Raw genomic sequence first — 18047 nt, forward strand, 5'->3', positions numbered from 1 at the left:
TGTTGTAAATGGCAAGATTTCATTTTTAATGGCTGCATAATATTGCATTGCATATATATATACACAACATCTTATTTATCCATTCATCTGTTGTTGGATATCTGGGCTCTTTACATAGTTTGGCTATTGTGGACATTGCTGCTATAAACATTGGGGTGCAGGTGCCCCTTTGGATCAGTACATTTGTTTCTTTGGGGTAAATACCCAGTAGTGCAATTGCTGAGTCTATTTTCAACTTTTTGAGGAATCTCCATACTGTTTTCCAGAGTGGCTGCACCAGTTTGCTTTCCCACCAACAGTGTAGAAGGGTTCCCTCATACTTTTTTTTTTTTTTTAAGTTTACAAAAACTACCCCTTTTATTCAAAGAATATAGTCCTTGGATCAACAGTATTGGGATCAAACAGGAACTTTTCTTTTTTTTTTTAAATGGATTTATTTATTTATTTTCGGTAGAGAGCATAAGTGGGAGGGGCAGAAGGACAGGGAGAGAGAATCTCAAGCAGACTGTACACTGATTGCTGAGCATAACCTGGGGCTTGATCCTGAGACCCTGAGATAACCACCTGAGGGGAAACCAAGAATGGGACACTCAACTACTCAACCCACTGTACCACCCAAGTGCCCCAGGCAGCTTTTTGAACTACAGCTTATCAGGTCGTCATACCTACTGAGTCAATTTGCATTTGAATAAAATGTCCAGGTGATTTACATGCACATTAAATTTCAGATGCACTGAACTAAAGGATATGTGATTAGTGCTAAAGGTGTGGCAACCACACTACTATGATTTATTGAGCCTTTGCTATAGGGGAAGCGTAATAAGCTCTTTACTAATATTGAATCTCTGCCACAGCACTGTAGTACTTTAGAAGTTCAAAAGAGTGAAAAATGGATGTGGGCTACAGTGAGAAGGGAGTGCTTCATGCAAGTATCAAGATTTGAACTGAACTTTGAAGATTTTGTATCAAAAGAGATAGGTTTGACTCAGTCCAGAGAGTGGATAGTAAAAGGAAAGTACAGTGGTAGAAAAGAGAGAGACCATGAAGAAACTGGACTGATGCATTATCTAGGCAGCACCTATTTTCCATGCTTTTATGGTCTGTCTTTGGACATATCATTAAGAATAGGGGATTTCAAAGTACAGTAGTCTGGACCAGTGCTTGTGAGAGACTCTAGAACAGTATTTGAATTAGAACTTGGGGGGAAAACTCAAGTGAAATTTGAGGCTTCTGTCTATTAAATATTTTATCTGTATGCCCTGTTTCTGACTTGTGAACACAAACATACTGATTCTACAAAATTGCATTGTTCTTAATAGCCATAGGCTATAGCTTAGAATTTTAGATTAGTAGAGCTGGAAGATTTGGGTACTTTACAAATGGAAGAAATATAATCTGAAGAGGGAACATGACTTGTTCAGGGTTACTCAGCTAGTTAATGACAAAACCAGAACTACAATCTAGAACTTCAGTCTCTCTACTAAGCTTTTTACCCCAATTTACCCTCTATTTTACTATCTTTCTACCTTCCTTTTATCTTTCTCCATTTCAAGGATTGATAGGGACTTTTTACTTTTATAATTATAACATTTGAACTTGAAAGAACCTGAAAGAGCAGTAGTAGTGCAGAGAAATGGAATGATTTGGCCAAGCTCAAATAAGAAGTTGGAGAATGAGGACTAGAATTTATATCTTCTGACTCCAACTCAAGTTTCTTTCTATTCTCTCTCTCTTTTATTATTTTTTTTAAACAACTGATAATTTATTTAAAAGATTGATTCAGGCATCTGCAATGGTGACTTCAGCCTTGACTCCTGCCTCCATACTGATGGAAGTAATTTGCTTAACAATCTCAGAAGGACTGTGCAGATCAATGAGTTGCTTGTGGATCTTCATCTGAGAACAATCCCAAGTCTTAGAACCTTAACCACAAGCAATTTTTCTTGTAGTAGTGATTCTCAGAATCTTGGTAGGTATCAGAACTAGTCCTTTCACTCTGAGATTCTTTTCCTTTGCACCTGTGATCAGGTTAGTATACAGTGTTTCCTAAGATTTTAGGTTGCAGCTGAGTAGAGTATTTCTAAATTGGTGAATCGCCATCTCTGGTTCCAGGGTGTCTTCCCAGTGCCTTTAAAAAATATGACTGTGGAGCGGCTTCCTGACTGACTTGTTTCTGGAGGAGAGCAAACAAGGGTGAGTCGGGAGCAAGAGCAGGGCATCCAGGACTCCACTGCAGCTGCGACCATGTCTTTCTCAAAGATGTTTTTTTACTCGTAAGTCACTCTTTAGACAGGTCCCTCAAATATAAGCCTTTTCTCCTTAAAAATACTGTTTTTATCTATTTCTTTTAAAGATTCATTGTGGAATGCTTAATAAATATTTTAAAAAGAGCCACATGAACACCACACTAGAGTCACACGGACCATTGCCTTATCTTATATGTTACTGTTTCAGCCAAGGTCATTGTAAAATGGTTGAAGGAAAGACTGTTCGAGAGTCTGGTAATCAAAATCCAACAATATAATAAAGTTAGTAGGACAGTGGTACAATGATGACCTTCTTTCCAGGGGCACATTTTTACTGTAGTGTTCCTGTCTACCTGAGATTGCTTCCTGTCTTTCTATACCCAAGTTCAGATCTATAATTATGTTAGCAAAAAGTAGTGGAGGTCTAAACAGTAAGTGTTCCAGAATTATATACCTTCCCTCACATTGGTAAGACAGTTTTTTTTTTTTTTAAAGATTTTATTTATTTATTTGTCAGAGAGCGAGCGAGTGAGAGCTAGCACAGGCAGACAGAGTGGAAGGCAGAGTCAGAGGAAGAAGCAGGCTCCCTGTGGAGCAAGGAGCCCGATGTGGGACTCGATCCCGGGACGCTGGGATCATGACCTGAGCCAAAGGCAGCTGCTTAACCAACTGAGCCACCCAGGTGTCCCTGGTAAGACAGTTTTAACTGGGACATGTTTAGTGCAGTTGAATATCTAACACAAGCCAAGTGCTGGGGATATAAGTTTGGCATAGCCCTTGTTTACTAGAATCTTCCCACCCAGTAGGGGAGAGGACAGACATTTAAGTAAGATTTATTATAGGATGGTAATTAATGGGCATTAAGTACTATGGGAACAAAGAGGTGGGCTGTCCTAGGAAATGAAGATATGTTAGAAATGTTGTACTGTTAAAAATGAGCCATTGTATATCCTTAGGTAAACCACTTTGCCTCTTTGGATTTTGATTTTCTAAAATCTGTCAGTTGATAGGATTGAAAAAGACACTAAGATCCTTTACAGCACTACTTATTTCCATGTTACAGTTTATGTGCTATTTTCTTTAAAAAGCTTTATAATTTACTCTATGGCATAAGGCTTATAAATCTTTGGAAAAAGAGGCCTACGTCAATAAATGACTAAACATGTTTTTGATGAAAAGCTCATCTTTGAGTACGCTCCATTTAGTACCTCTTTCTTACCTCCTCATGATGGGAACTGGGGACTTGTGGTTAAATTCCTGTCTTCCTGATAGATCTAAGAACTTTTGTAAACATATGTTGAAGTATTGGCTGACAGAGTTCATCTCTTGATCCCTGCCATGTACACTGTGCTGCTGATCAGTTTATACAACATATGTATACACATTGTCTCATTTTATCCTCACAGTGATCCTGAAAAGTAGAAATAATATTTCATAGACGAATAAACAAACTCATGAAAGTAATCATTTGCCCAGTAATTAATAGCTGTTAAGCTGAAATGTCAGGTTCTTAACCTAAATTGGTAGAGTCCTGCACACATAAGACAAATTTGCCAGCAGAAAAATTAGATTACTTTTTGTTATAAAAAAGGTTTCTTTTGCAAAAGGATTTACTGCATGATTCACTTAAATAGTAAGCACCCTACTGCTTTTGAAATTGCTCACTTTATAAAAATTTTATATATACACATGTATATATGTATATATATACATATATATGTATATATATACATATAAATTTATGTATATATGTATATATACATGTATATATAAAATTTTTATGAAGTGAGCAATACATATATACATATGTATGTATATATACATATATATATATACATATATATATGAAAAATATATTTTTCAGGATCATATTCATTACAGGGAGTGACATAGTTAGACATGGTTAAACATAGTGGCCTCAGTATGGAGAGTTGCATCCTGTTTTTGGTTTTTAATGGTACTCACACTGTGTTTGCCCTTCTGAATCCTGTGAATAAGATCTTCTACATACTTCTTGGTGGCATTGTCATCCTTTGTTTTAGCTTTCTACGTAGAAGCAATTGAATACCAGAAGGCTACATATAGCTTTCTAGAGAGAAGAGAAGATGACGTAAAGGGCATTTCTGTCCTGCAGATACTACTTCTCTGCAGCAGAAGGAAGTAACTTATAATAGGGCAGGTGACCTTCGGAAAGAATAAAGTGTACAAATACCATAGATTTCTGAACTCAAAAGATGCCCATGCAACATAAATAAGAATTACAGAAAGTATACTGGCCTTGGTGTTTGTTGCTCAGTAGTAGGCATTTCTGAAGTTTAATCAGTTTACATAAAATTGTAAAGCAGATTATGATCATATTCAATCACTGCACCCTTTTCTTCTCTTTTCAGGACCATGAAACAATGTGAACATACAGGATTGAGGCCCAGCCCCACCCTTAACTATATGACCCTATCAGAGTTACAAAACCTCTCTGAGCCCCTTTTCCCTCTATTTGACACATTTTTCATTGGGGAATTACCATATGCCAGACACTGTTCTAGGTTCCAGAATAACACAGACAAAAATTAGTTCCCATATGTGTGAAATGGAAGTGAAAACATGTATATCCCATAGTGATGTTGTGAGAATTGAATAAAATAAGGTTTTGGAAAAGCACTTTGTAGAGGGTAAAGAGCCTTATCTTTGTTCCTTTTTTTGATTTCCCTTATGGTGTAATTTTATTGTCTATTTTGCACACTTCAAGGATGAAGAATATTTTTATTCTTTTTTAAATTGAAGGCTACTTCTTTAAAGCAAAATTTTTGAAGACTTTTTTTTTTTTAAAGATTTTATTTATTTATTTGACAGAGAGAGACACAGTGAGAGAGGAACACAAGCAGGGGGTAGTGGGAGAGGGAGAAGTAGGCTTCAGTCTGAGCAGGGAATCTGATGCGGGGCTTGATGCTTAATGACGGAGCCAGCCAGATGCCCCTTCCTTTGGTATATTTTGAAGGGAAATATAATTTTAGCTTTTTTTTTTTTTTAAATAAATGTCTATTTTAATGTTTTTCACAATAGAATAAATGCTTCTCTTGATGACTGCAGATACATAAGGCTGTTTGGTAGTATCCAGAACCACCACAGGAATGGTTGTTTTCCTGATTGGTGTGTAGTCTTCAGTAATTATAAGGAATTACTTGTCTCGAACTGCTGTCAAACCAGCAGGACTGCATTTATGCATCCATCATTTTCAGGATTGTTGGTAACCTGGGCATATTTTCCCCAAATAACTTTGCCTCCTTGTGTCACAAGGCCCAACTCGCTCACGTTCACCTCAATTACAGTACCTTTGGTAATAACACCCAAAGTTGTATATAGTGGGGATGAAGGATTTTTTTTTACACCAAGTACTGGCAGGCAAAAGGTGGCTTTCAATTCAGGATGTGTTACATGGGCCTTTTGAAACGTAAGCCCATTGGTCTAATGAATCTTTCATATTTAGGTGGTTTTCAAGTAAAGCCATCTCCAACAAAGCAGACTTTAGTGACCATTCTTTTCCATGCTTTCTTCTTTCTCTTTCCTGTTCGAATAACTTTTAATACTTCTGTTTCTCCCTGGGCTCGAACTTTGGGTAAAGGAACTTCCCATTTTCCCGCTTTCTCTTTTCGTTTTTGTTTAATCATATTAGAAAGTACTTTAGCTCGAGACTGTCCCTCCCTGTCCAGTAGATATGCAGGTACTGCTCCTTGTGGAGTCTTTTCATCATTCTTTTGTTTGGTGTTTCTCTTTTCATGCATCTTGATAGTCTTTTTCATCTGTATTTTCTCAGCATGGTGCTGTTTATGGTAGAGCTTAGCTTTCAGACCAGTCATCTTTTTTGCCTTCTTTGAAGGTTCATGAGCCTCTCGACCTTCTTTCTTTCTCTTTTTCTCATGGTAATCCAAACGATAGCCATAGCACTTCCAGTGTAACTCAATATATTCATTTTGTGGCATGGTGATGGCTGCAGAGCTGTGGAGTGCAGCTGTTGGGGCTCAAAGAAGATCTCAGTTTTCGGATCTCCCAGACCCACGAACTAACTCCACGCAAACCGCGATGGGAAAGAGAGATTTTTTTTTTTTTTAAATAAGAGAGATATTACCTATTAGACTCAGCTGATTAACAGTTATGGACAGGACCACATAAATCCTTATTTTGTTTAATAAATAAATTCTAAAATAGCAGTGCTTCAGTTTCACTTGTGACTAATTAGGGAAGGGTGGTTACAGAGGGAAATGAAGGAAGAGAGAATCAGAATGGCTTTAAAAGTTATGTTTGGGGATGCCTGAGTGGCTCAGTGGGTTAAGCAGCTGCCTTCGGCTCAGGTCATGATCCCAGCGTCCTGGGATCGAGTCCCACATCGGGCTCCTTGCTCAGCAGGGAGCCTGCTTCTCCCTCTGCCTCTGCCTGCCATTCTGTCTGCCTGTGCTCGCTCTCTCCCCATCTCTCTCTCTAATAAATAAATAAAATCTTAAAAAAAAAAAAGTTATGTTTGTGCAGGGCATCTGGGTGGCTCAGTTGGTCAAGCCATTGCCTTCGACTCAGGTCATGATCCCAGATTCCTGGGATCAAGTCCTGAATTGGGCTCTCTGCTCCGTAGGGAGCCTGCTTCCCCCCCTCTTTCTCTGTTTGCCTCTCTGCCTACTTGTGATCTCTCTGTCAAATAAATAAAATCTTTTTCTTAAAAAAAAAGTTATGTCTGTGTTCTTTTCTCCTATTCAGTCTATCTTTCACATTGCATTCAAAGTATTAAACAAAAGCATCCACAAATCTTGTAATTTCTTTTAATGTTCTTCTCTAACACATTTTTGCTCATGAAGCTTATTTACAACATGCTCCAGTTTATCTTTTCAGACTCATTTGTCACTACTCTCTCTTTTTTAAAAAGATTTTTTAATTTATTTACATGACAGACAAAGATCACAAGTAGGCAGAGAGGCAGGCAGAGAGAGAGGGAGAAGCAGGCTCCCTGCTGAGCAGAGAGCCCAATGTGGGGCTGGATCCCAGGACCCTGGGATCATGAGGTGAGCTGAAGGCAGATGCTTTAACCCACTGAGCCACCCAGGTGCCCCTGTCACTACTCTCTTAATCCTAAACTTTTGCTATATCCTGGGTTACACTCTTCTAAACACATACTTAGCTTTTAGGATTCCATGTGATTATTTCACAGTTCGTTTAGAATGTTCCTGTTGTTCTCTGTCTTACCTCAATGATCATTTTCTTTATTCCATTCTTGAGGATACTGTCTTGTTTTAAAAAAGACCCATTCCCTCCTCCATGTCTTTGCTCTAAATTCTACCTCTTCTTTTCCCTTCTGTTCATTCTTTCATTTTCTGCTGGTTGTTCTGTCACTGCAAATAAAGAAACAAGCAAAATCTGTTCTCCACCTTAGTCACTCTTCCAGATGTGAAATAGAAGTCTCACTCTTATCTCTACTCCCTTATCCTATATTTCCCCCTCTGCACTAATGGCTTCTACTCTATAATACTGATTGTTCTTGCTAAATCCAAAGGAGGGTGTCAGTCTATACTTTCATGGATTGGTTTGACACTTTATCCTCCATTTGGAAGTCCCTTCACTTCTGAATATGGCAATCTTTGTTCATATCTTTTTAAAGTTCCTTCTCACTCTTTTTGTTCTTTTTCTTTTCTTTTTTTAAAAGATTTATTTATTTATTTGTCAGAGGGAAAAAGAGAGAGAGAGAGAGATCACAAGCAGGCAAAGAGGCAAACAGAGGCAGAGAGAGAAGCAGGCTCCCCGCTGAGAAAGTTGCCTGATGCGGGACTCGATCCCAGGACCCTGGGATCATGACCTGAGCTGAAGGCAGCCGCTCAACCAACTTGAGCAACCCAGGTATCCCTGTTCTTTTTCTTTGATTACCTCATTAAATATAAGTGTTCCTAAGGGCCCCATCTTCTGCCCACTTCTTTGTTCACTCTACACACATTCCCTGATCCATCTCCTCTCAAGATGTCATTTATCTTCTAAATGCAATCAGTTCCCACACCTCAGCCTTCAGAGAAGAACATTGTCCTGATCTTTATGTACACGTTTAGTTGCCTGCTGTATTTCTCCATTTGGGTGGTTACAGGCAACTCAAGGTCATTTGTTCCAGTATTGAATTCCTTATCTCCTCTATTCTCTGTCTCAACTGAGGACACTGACTGTTGCCTATTTCAAGTTCTCATTAATTTCACCTAGAACTCTTATAAGTTTCATAATGATTTCTACTTAATAGCTTGAATGAACTATTTAAAATACAAGTCTGACTCATTCACTCCTTTGCTTAAAGCTTTTCATGTCTATCCCATGTCTGATAAGTAAAGTTCATCACCTTCCCATGATTTGACCTGTGCTTTCTTCTTCAGTCTCCTAACCATTTCCATTCCTAAACTTCAATTTACAGCAATATTGAACTATTGAACTAACACACATTATGGCATTCCTTCCCCTTGTCTTTGTTTATGCTGTTCACTCCACATGCAATTGTTGTTCTCTTTTCTTCCTTTTCTTGACTGAACTCATATGTACCTTTTGAGACTGAGATGAATATTTCTCTTTCAGAAATTCTTCTATTACCCCTGGATATATTGGGCATTTCTGTCCCCTTCATGCCCTCCTTCAGTCATATGGCTATCTTTATCACCGGACTCAAAACAATGATCTATTTGTGTGATGAAGAATTCTTTGTGGCAGGCTTAATGTTTTATTCATTTTTATATCCTTAGCATCCAGCAATGTCTGACACATAGTTTAAGTTCAATAAATCTTTGCCAAATTGAGCTAAGGAGAGAGAGATCCAGAGAATGACAAAAGGGGTAGAAGGGAACAATGGTGAGAAAAAGTATTCGAGGATAAGAGGTATATGTTGGAAAACATCTTTATTCACTGCAAATACAAGCACTAGGATGCTTTTGCTCTTACTTATGCTCTATGAAATGCAAATTGACTTTATTAGTTTTCAACCAGTCCAAATCATAACTCTTTAGAGATTTAGCTCTGAATGAGATCCAATAGCAGCCTACAAATACCGGAAAGTATTATCTGGCTCATGGTAGCCATGGTAGCTTTGAGCAGAATAAAGGCAAATGGAATAAAATTATGGACCGAAGCTCTCCTTTGTGGCCTATATTGACACTCAGCTCTCCTGGAGCTCATTTTTCTGAAGTTAATCCTGCTTTTTTTTTTTTTTTTTTTCCCTGTCCAGCAAACACTCCAATCTTGGGCCACCCAAGCTGCCTTTTTTTTTTTTTTTTCTCCCCTCTTTCGTGAGAAATTCCTTTGGGTTAGCCTAAGGATAATTCTGGAGAACTAACCAGCATTGTGACTGATGGGAATGTGTTGAAAGGAGATACACAGTAAGCTTTTCATGATCTGACTCTGCCTACCTCTTCAGTTCTACCTTTGATTTCTCCATCCACTTTGATAACCATGACAAACTACTTAAGTTTAACTGAATTTGCCATGTCTCTATGTCTTTATACTACTCCTGCTACCTGAAAGTCTTCTTCTGTGTTTTTGCCTGGATCATCTTTAAGACTCAATTCAATTGTTGATTATTTTAGAGTCAGGACTAGACTTACTCCTTTATTATCTTCTAGTTTGTGTTAGAATCTATAATATGTTTGTTTATCTCATAGTGATTAACTTATAATCAAATTTTATTTATCTGTCTTCTCATCTCCTCATCTTCAACGCTGAGATCTCCTTGAGGCCAATGACTGTAACTTTTTTTTTTAAGATTTTTTTTATTTATTAGAGAGAGAGAGAGAGAGCCCACAAGTAGGCAGATTGACAGGGAGAGGAAGAGGGAGAAGGAGGATCCCTGCTGAGCAGAGAGCCTGAGACAGGGCCTGGGATTATTACCTGAGCTGAAGGCAGATGCCCCAATGACTATAACTTTAACCTTGATGTCCCCAGCATTTGGTATGAGAGAGAAGGTTTTCAGTAATTATTTATTGGATCATTCAATGACTTATGAAAAAAATTATGAAAATACGAATGATGAGGAAAAGCAACTATTCAGCTCCCTATAAATATAAACAAGAGTTATGTTAACAAAAGTGATTATTCATTAAGAAATGATATGCATATATATGCATGCCTGGGTGGCTCAGATGGTTAAGTGTCTGACTTCGGCTCAGGTCGTGATTTCTAGGTCCTGGGATCAAGCCTTGAGATGGGGCCCTGGCTTACCAGGGAGTCTGCTTTTCCCTCTGTCTCTCCCCCTGCTCATGTTCTCTTTCTGTATCCTTCTGTCTCAAATAAGTAAAATCTTTTAAAAAGTGATACATATAAAAATCTTTTTATAAGCTGTAAAATGCTATAAACGCATTAATTATTTTTACTGGCCTCCCTTATAAGAGGCTGATGATGTACCTGTTCTTCCCCTCTCTAACACCTCTTCTGATGGGCATAAACACTCCATGCTTGTTTTCTGGAGAAGAGCCATGTGCTCTCTCTTTCTTTCCCTGTTTCAGCTTAGGCACTAGGATGTCTTTGTTTACTCGAGCCTTTCTCAAATTTTAGAGTCTGTTCTTTCTTTTTCCTTCTGTCTAGGACCATTCTTCCATTCTAGTCCTCCTAAGTGCAGCTATAATACCTTTCTAGGATAAATACCTCTTATTTATTTGTTCAAGGGACCTAGCAACTTTATGCAGTAACTTTAGCCTGAGGTAATCCTGCAAAAAGAGACTTGGGCTTTATGGAAGGAAATTGAGGTCTCTTTTCTGTTGTAGACTCAAATCCTTGAAGGGCCCTCATATTAATAATGAAAAAGTAACTGAAGATTGTTTCTTTTATACTTCTGGATTCCAGTAATAATCCAGAGAGGGAGCTGTGTGTGTTGAGGGGGGCGCAGGGGGACATGCTGGAGTGTGCTGTGCTCCAAGTCTCATGGTGCAGGGCTCCAAATTTGAGGGTGTGCAGTGGAATGTGATGGACCCTGTGATGCAAATGCAGGGATACATATGGATATGTTTCCCTCTTTGGCCCCTATCACTCCCTGATGGTGAGAATTTAAGTTCCATTGCATCCTGTGTTGCAGAGTGTTAACGTATTAACACTTCAACCATTGGACCAAAGGGCATCAGGAAAGATTGATCTGCTAGTTAATTGGCAAACGTTCACTAACTTCAGTGTGTTAGTTGCCATGAAGGCCACAAGACCAGTTAATACTTTGAATCAGATAATTATAGAATATAAGCTTCAAGGAAGATAGAAGTTAGGAGAGTAGAGTAGAAGGAGCTTTGCAAACATTTAAAATATCCAGATTTAGGTGTTTACTCTGCCAGTTAACTTTTTGTGTCACCATAGGCAATTTAGCTCTTTAAGCTTCAATTTCTATTTCAAAATTTAGGGATTTGGGTTAAATCACCTACAGAAGCCCTTAGAAATCAAGTGATTTCTTTTTTTTTTTTTTTAAAGATTTATTTATTTATTTATTTGACACAGAGAGATTACAAGTAGGCAGAGAGGCAGGCAGAGAGAGAGAGGAGGAAGCAGGCTCCCTGCCGAGCAGAGAGCCCGATGCGGGACTCGATCCCAGGACCCTGAGATCATGACCTGAGCCGAAGGCAGCGGCTTAACCCACTGAGCCACCCAGGCGCCCAAGTGATTTCTTTTTTTTTACTTATTTTTTTTATCATGTTATGATAGTCACCATACAGTACATTATTAGTTTTTGATGTAGTGTTCCATGATTCATTGTTTGCGTATAACACCCAATGCTCCATGCTATCCATGCCCTCCTTAATACCCATCACCAGGCTCTCCTATCCCCCCATCCCCTCCTTTCTAAAATCTTCAGTTTGTTTCCCAGAGTCCAGTCTCTCATGGTTTGTCTCCCGCTCCAATTCCTCACCACCCCCCCCTTCGTTTTTCCCTTCCTTCTCCTAATGTCCTCCATGCTATTCCTTATGTTTCACAAATAAGTAAAACCATATGATAATTGACTTTCTCTGCTTGTCATATTTCACTTAGCATAATCTCCTCCAGTTCCATCCATGTTGATGCAAATGTTGGGTATTCATCCTTTTGGATGGCTAAGTAATATTCTATTGTATATATGGACCACATCTTCTTTATCCATTCATTTGTTGAAAAGCATCTCAGCTCTTTCCACAGTTTGGCTCTTTTGGACATTGCTGCTATGAACATTGGGGTGCATATGGCCCTTCTTTTCGCTACATATATTTCTTTGGGATAAATACCCAGTAATGCAATAGCTGGGTTAAAGGGTGGCTCTATTTTTAATTTATTGAGGAACCTCCGCACTCTTTTTTCCAAAGTGGCTGCACTAACATGCATTCCCACCCACTGAAATCAAGTGATAAAAAAAAAAAAGAAAGAAAGAAAGAAAGAAAGAAAGAAAGAAACCAAGTGATTTCTACAGGTTAGATTGACATTATGAAGAGTTTTTCAGAGAAGGAAGAAATTACTGTGGGCTAATGAAATCAGAAAATGTTTCATATAAGGGGTAGATCTGAGCTAGCCTTTGAAGGCTGAGTGAGATTTAGATTAATGAGGAAAGAAAGAGGCATTTCACTTAAAAGGAAAAGAAAGAGCAAAAGCATAATAACAACAGTAATGAGTAATGTGTATGTAGAGGAGATTTAGGCTAGGTAGCATACAGGTTTCAGGGCAGTGAAAAGAGAGAAGTTTGGGTATGCAGTGTGGGAGAAATGATGATAATAATACCTAATGTATTGGATATACCATGTGACAAGTGGTGCTCTAAGTAGATGTTATTAACTTATTTATTAGGTTATGAAATAGGTTATTATTATTATGAACTTAATTTTACAAATGAGGAAGCTAAAGCTCATAGTGAATCCAGGTTTGAACCCAGGTTGTCCAACTTTGAGTCCATGCTCTTAACCAACATTCTGTGTGATCACTGAATAACAGTGTTTGTTTCAAATTTCTTGCCACTAAACACCTTGCTGTTTCTTATCCTCAATGACATAAACACACATTTGACTTTGGACAGTTTCTTGTTCTCTCTGAACTTCAGTTTCTTCAGCTATAAGGAGGAAATAAATATATATCTCAAAGGGTTCTTACGAGAATCAGTCAAACTGAAAATGTCTAATGCAGTGTCTGGGACATGGAGAGATTCAGTAAATGTTCCACCATGACGAGCAGATTTTCATAGCAGCTTTAAGACAACAGTTTACCATATGAGTATTTATAGAAGACTTCAAGTCAAGTAAAATAATTTGTAGACAGATTTCCATGACACCAAAAATAATTCTGAAAAATAGGACAAACCTAAATGAATATTTCTTCATTTTAGTTACAGTGGTTTGTTGCATATAGTTTAGAAAACACTGATTACTAGTGTTTTGAAACAGTCTCTCGGGAAGAAGTTTTTGAGATGGCTTATTAGTAGAAACTTTATTCTTTGAGTGCTGTCACATCCGTTGTCTCAGTCCTCCACACAGTAATATTTGTGGGGCATAATTAATGTTATTCTCATTTTATGTATAAAGGAATTAAGATGGAGAGGTTACTCAAGCTCGCATAGCCAGGAAGTGATAGAATCAAGACTAGAACTCAGGTCTTTGACTTTGGGTCTTGTATATTTTTCTATGGACTTACTATACTTTCTATGGAGATGCAGGAGCCATAGAACTAGGTGGATGGCTAATCTAGTTGGAAAATGGATAAAAATATCAGTTCTTCCCGCCATTTAACAAACTTCTTTGTTTTCAAGGATATTTATATTTAGCTTAATGATTTCCCTTTAATGCTGCCTCAAGTATCTCTTGCAGAAACTGCTGCGTTCTTACACAAAAAGCCAGTGAACATTGCCATGGAAAGTGATGACAGGAAGGTTGAGACTGGTATTCTTTGGAAAGAATGGAGCCAAAAGCCCTCAAGAAGCATCATGGTGTTCTGAAAAGCATAGATTTGGAATCAGATGGCCCAGGTGAATTCAGGCATGGCAAGTTTCTGAATCTTAATGTCCTTATCCTTAAAGCTGTAGTAATAATACCTGCCCTTTTTTCTTCATAGGATTGTTGTGAGGTCAAATTGCAAACTGTACCACACAGATTTAAATATATATGGATTGAAACGATTGTAACAAGTGGGATTGAGAGTTGATATGAGGAAGAATTTCCCACTTAATTTCCTCTTAAGTATTGTCATGCACAGTTTATCTAGTTATGAGAAGTAGGAATTTAGGGGAGCAAATATATTTTTTCTAGAATCAAGGCTGTTGATTATAATCAACTGTGGAGGTGGTGAATTTTTTCCCCCCACTTTTCTGTGCCTTCTCTCCTTGTCGATGCCTTTCCATGGACACATGTCCTATGAATGACCTAGGTCCCATTCCAGAGATGAACAAATTTTCTGAAACAAAACTGGGACATGAGGTCTTATTTTTCAGTGCAGGAACTAGTCTGGATGATTTTTATGTGCTGAAATGTGGGAATTGGGAAATTTTGGTGGTTGGAGACATTGGGGGTTGGAACCTCCTTGAAGTCAGGTGGTTCTTGGCAATTGGAGGCCAAATTATTGTTGGCTTCCCTATTTCCTGGCCTTTAATATATTTTCAGCAGACTGAGTTAATCTTTGCTTAGCTAGGAGTTGTTAATGGTTATTGGCAATAACTTTTCATAGGTTTTTGCCTTTTTGTAAAAAGAGCTGGAAAATAGAAAAACATCTCTAATCCTACCTAATGAATAGTGGAATTTCAGCACCAATGTGGGGGGTGGGGAAAGAGAAGCATTCTTTATTACACTTGCCCTCATGAAAAGTCTACTCTTTGAAAGAATTAAACTGTGAGTTAACTTGGTAAAGTGGGATAAGACTGATTTTCCTGTAGCTTTCAGATAGCATATGCATTCACATTTGGTTGAAAAAAATGCACTCAACTTAACTTTGACCCTGGAAAGAAATTGTAGCATTTAGGATTTTGTAATAAGGTCACACATTTAAGTAAATCTTGGTAATTTATTATATGCTTTGACTTGCGTGTGTCCCTTCACTTGTTATCTTAATCTTATAAGTTGGTATAACTTCCTGTTTTGATTAGGAAACCAAGGCTCAGGTAGATAGATGGTGATTCACTTATAGTTACAACGTGAAATAGGTAGAGCTACATCTAAAAATCTAGATTCTTCTTTGTGCTCTTTTCTCCTTACTCAGTGCCCCTTTTCTGAGCTCTGCATTAGTCAATTATGATGCTTTTGCCTGAAAGCACTAAGGATGGATAAAAAAATTGCTTAAGCTGGAAAGAGCCTGTATGGTCTATAACAGGTACCGTGTAGGTTGGTTGAAAAACAACTTAAAGATTAGCTCCTTTCCCTATGTGTTTTTGTTAATGCTTATAATATTTTTATGATTTAGAATCCTTCTGGTTTCCTTGGTATATTTCAGACTGATTTTAAGTTGTTAGGAAAGGGGATTTTTCTCTCCAGAGCTCAATTCCTTTAAAGCTTCTTATTTTCCTTTGTACCTGGGAATTTATTTCTTAGCCAAAATTCAGAGTGCTATCAGACTTAAGTTCCTACCAAAAAGACTGTTCCCTGCTGATCTGTTTTTTCTTCTGCCTGCTTTTTGCCTACATAACCTGTCCCTTTTGCTACATTCCACCCCTTAATTCCAGCTTTAATTATGTGCAAGTTTCTGAGAATTAAAGGACAGTGAATTTGGGGGTAGGAAAAGGATATGAAGCTCCTGTCCCTTTTGATTCCGTATGTCCCCCGACCCACCAAATCCTGGGAATACCTTGCTATTCTGTCTACTTCCCAGCATCCTGTGTCTTTCTCCAGACCTTTTAGGAGCATCTCTGCAGTGGTCTTGAAATAAAGACTTCCCAGAGATTTTTTAATGGTTGGTTTGGTTTTTCCCATATTAAGAGCTTAAAAAAAAAGAGGCACATAGAGATCAACCTTTTGTTTACTTCTAGCGGTCCACTTCCTCTCCGCTCTTGAGGACATTTATTGTGAGGTTTCCCATGTATTTCATTAATTCTTTCATGAATTATTCTGTAGGAACTTGTGCTAGAATACTGAGCACAAGAGATGTTGACCCATCTTTGCAAAGCTTATAATTTTTGGGGGGAAGATAGTCAATTAAACAAGCAGTGTAGTAAAGTGGGATTTATTATTCTATCAACATAATTAAAGAAAGTTTTAAATAAAACATATTTTTCTCATAATACCACCATAGTAATAGTGTAGCTGCTTCACATTTTTCCATATTCTCTTCCAGTATTTGTCCATATGCAAACATATTTTTTATATATTTGTGGTGGTTGTCTAGCTATAATTTTTTTTCTGCTTACAAATAATTTTTATATGTTGTTACTTACATATTTTTTCATAGCTATTGTACCATGATTTATCCAATCATATTTCCTTTTTTTAAAAAAAAGATTTTATTTATTTATTTGAGAGAGAGGCAGTGAGAGAGCATGAAAGGGGAGAAGTCAGAGGGAGAAGCAGACTACTTGAGGAGCTGGGAGCCCGATGGGGGACTCGATCGCAGGACTTGATCCTGGGACTCCAGGATCATGACATGAGCCTAAGGCAGTTGCTTAACCAACTGAACCACCCAAGTGCCCCTATCCAATTATATTTCTATTAGAGAAGTGTGTTGACTTATGTTTTTCATGATTAGTACATAGTAAGGCTATAGGCATTCTCAATTTTTGGGAAAAGAACTATTTGATCAAAAATTACAATGTATTTGGGCTCCTGGGTGGCTCAGTGGGTTAAAGCCTCTGCCTTCGGCTCGGGGCATGGTCTCAAGGTCCTGGGATCAAGCCCCACATCAGGCTCTCCGCTCAGTGGGGAGCCTCCTTTCATCCTCACCCCCCCTCCCGCCTGCCTCTCTGCCTACTTGTGATTTCTGTCTGTCAAATAAATAAAATCTTTTAAAAAATTATAATATATTTAACATTGATAGAAGCTATACTGCTTCCTATAAAAAGTTTTTACAGTTTGTAGTCCATCAACCTTTTTACCACTCTTCAGGACATTTATTATTTTTTTAAGTGTTAATAGGTATAAAAGCTATATTTGAGTGTTTTAATATGTATTTCTATGAGTACAGGTAAGATTGAACGTTTTCCCTAATGTTTGTTTATAAATATGTGAAATGATTGCTCTGGACTTTAGCGGTTTACTTGTTGATTTTGCTTACTTGGTGGTTTGATTTTAAATGGGGCATTCATTGTTGATGTAGAGGAATGGATGACAGTGGCTAGAAGGTCTTTTTGGGTATTTGATCTAACTTAGCAAAAACTTCTGTGATTGTGGAGCCAAGAGTTAGATTCTTTGAGCTAAAGTCAGTACTCCAGGGCTGCCTGGGTGGCTTAGTTGGTTAAGTGTCTGCCTTCAGCTCAGGTCATGATCCCAGAGTCCTGGGATCAAGCCTCATATTGGGCTTGTTGCTCAGCGGGGAACCTGTTCTCTCTCTGCCTGCAGCTCCCCCTGCTTGTGCTCTTTTGCTCTCTCTCTCTCTAATAAATAAATAAAGTCTTTAAAAAAAAAAATAAAGTCAGCATTACATGTAGGGCTGAAACATGTGGGGTCTATACTAGGTTGAGAGTTTTTTCAGAGCAAGGGCCTTGTTTCATTCTTTGCCTCAGCTTTTAGCACACTGGCCTATATAGGCCTCAAAAAATTGTTGCAGAAATACAAATTTCTTGGGGGTAGCAGATAAACTCCTCTAAATATTATTCTTACCTCTTCTTAAATTGCTTAAACTTTTCACATTTTAGATTTGTTCTTTGGATCTTAACAATTTTCTAATCTTGGAGGCCTC

At 38.0% G+C, this 18047-nt stretch overlaps 1 protein-coding gene and 2 pseudogenes across 1 annotated transcript in view; 1 reads left to right on the forward strand and 2 right to left on the reverse strand.

Annotated features, from left to right (window-relative positions):
* The window catches only part of SYN2 (synapsin II), a 218066-nt gene that overhangs the window by 5034 nt on the left and 194985 nt on the right, over nt 1-18047 (forward strand). The gene's annotated exons all lie outside the window — the stretch shown is intronic.
* LOC131826026 (small ribosomal subunit protein uS10-like) lies at nt 1780-2246 on the reverse strand (annotated as a pseudogene).
* On the reverse strand, nt 5286-6328 carry LOC131824232 (ribosome biogenesis protein NSA2 homolog; annotated as a pseudogene).

This window comes from Mustela lutreola, chromosome 2 (genome assembly GCF_030435805.1).
Source record: "Mustela lutreola isolate mMusLut2 chromosome 2, mMusLut2.pri, whole genome shotgun sequence".
Classification (NCBI taxonomy): domain Eukaryota; kingdom Metazoa; phylum Chordata; class Mammalia; order Carnivora; family Mustelidae; genus Mustela; species Mustela lutreola.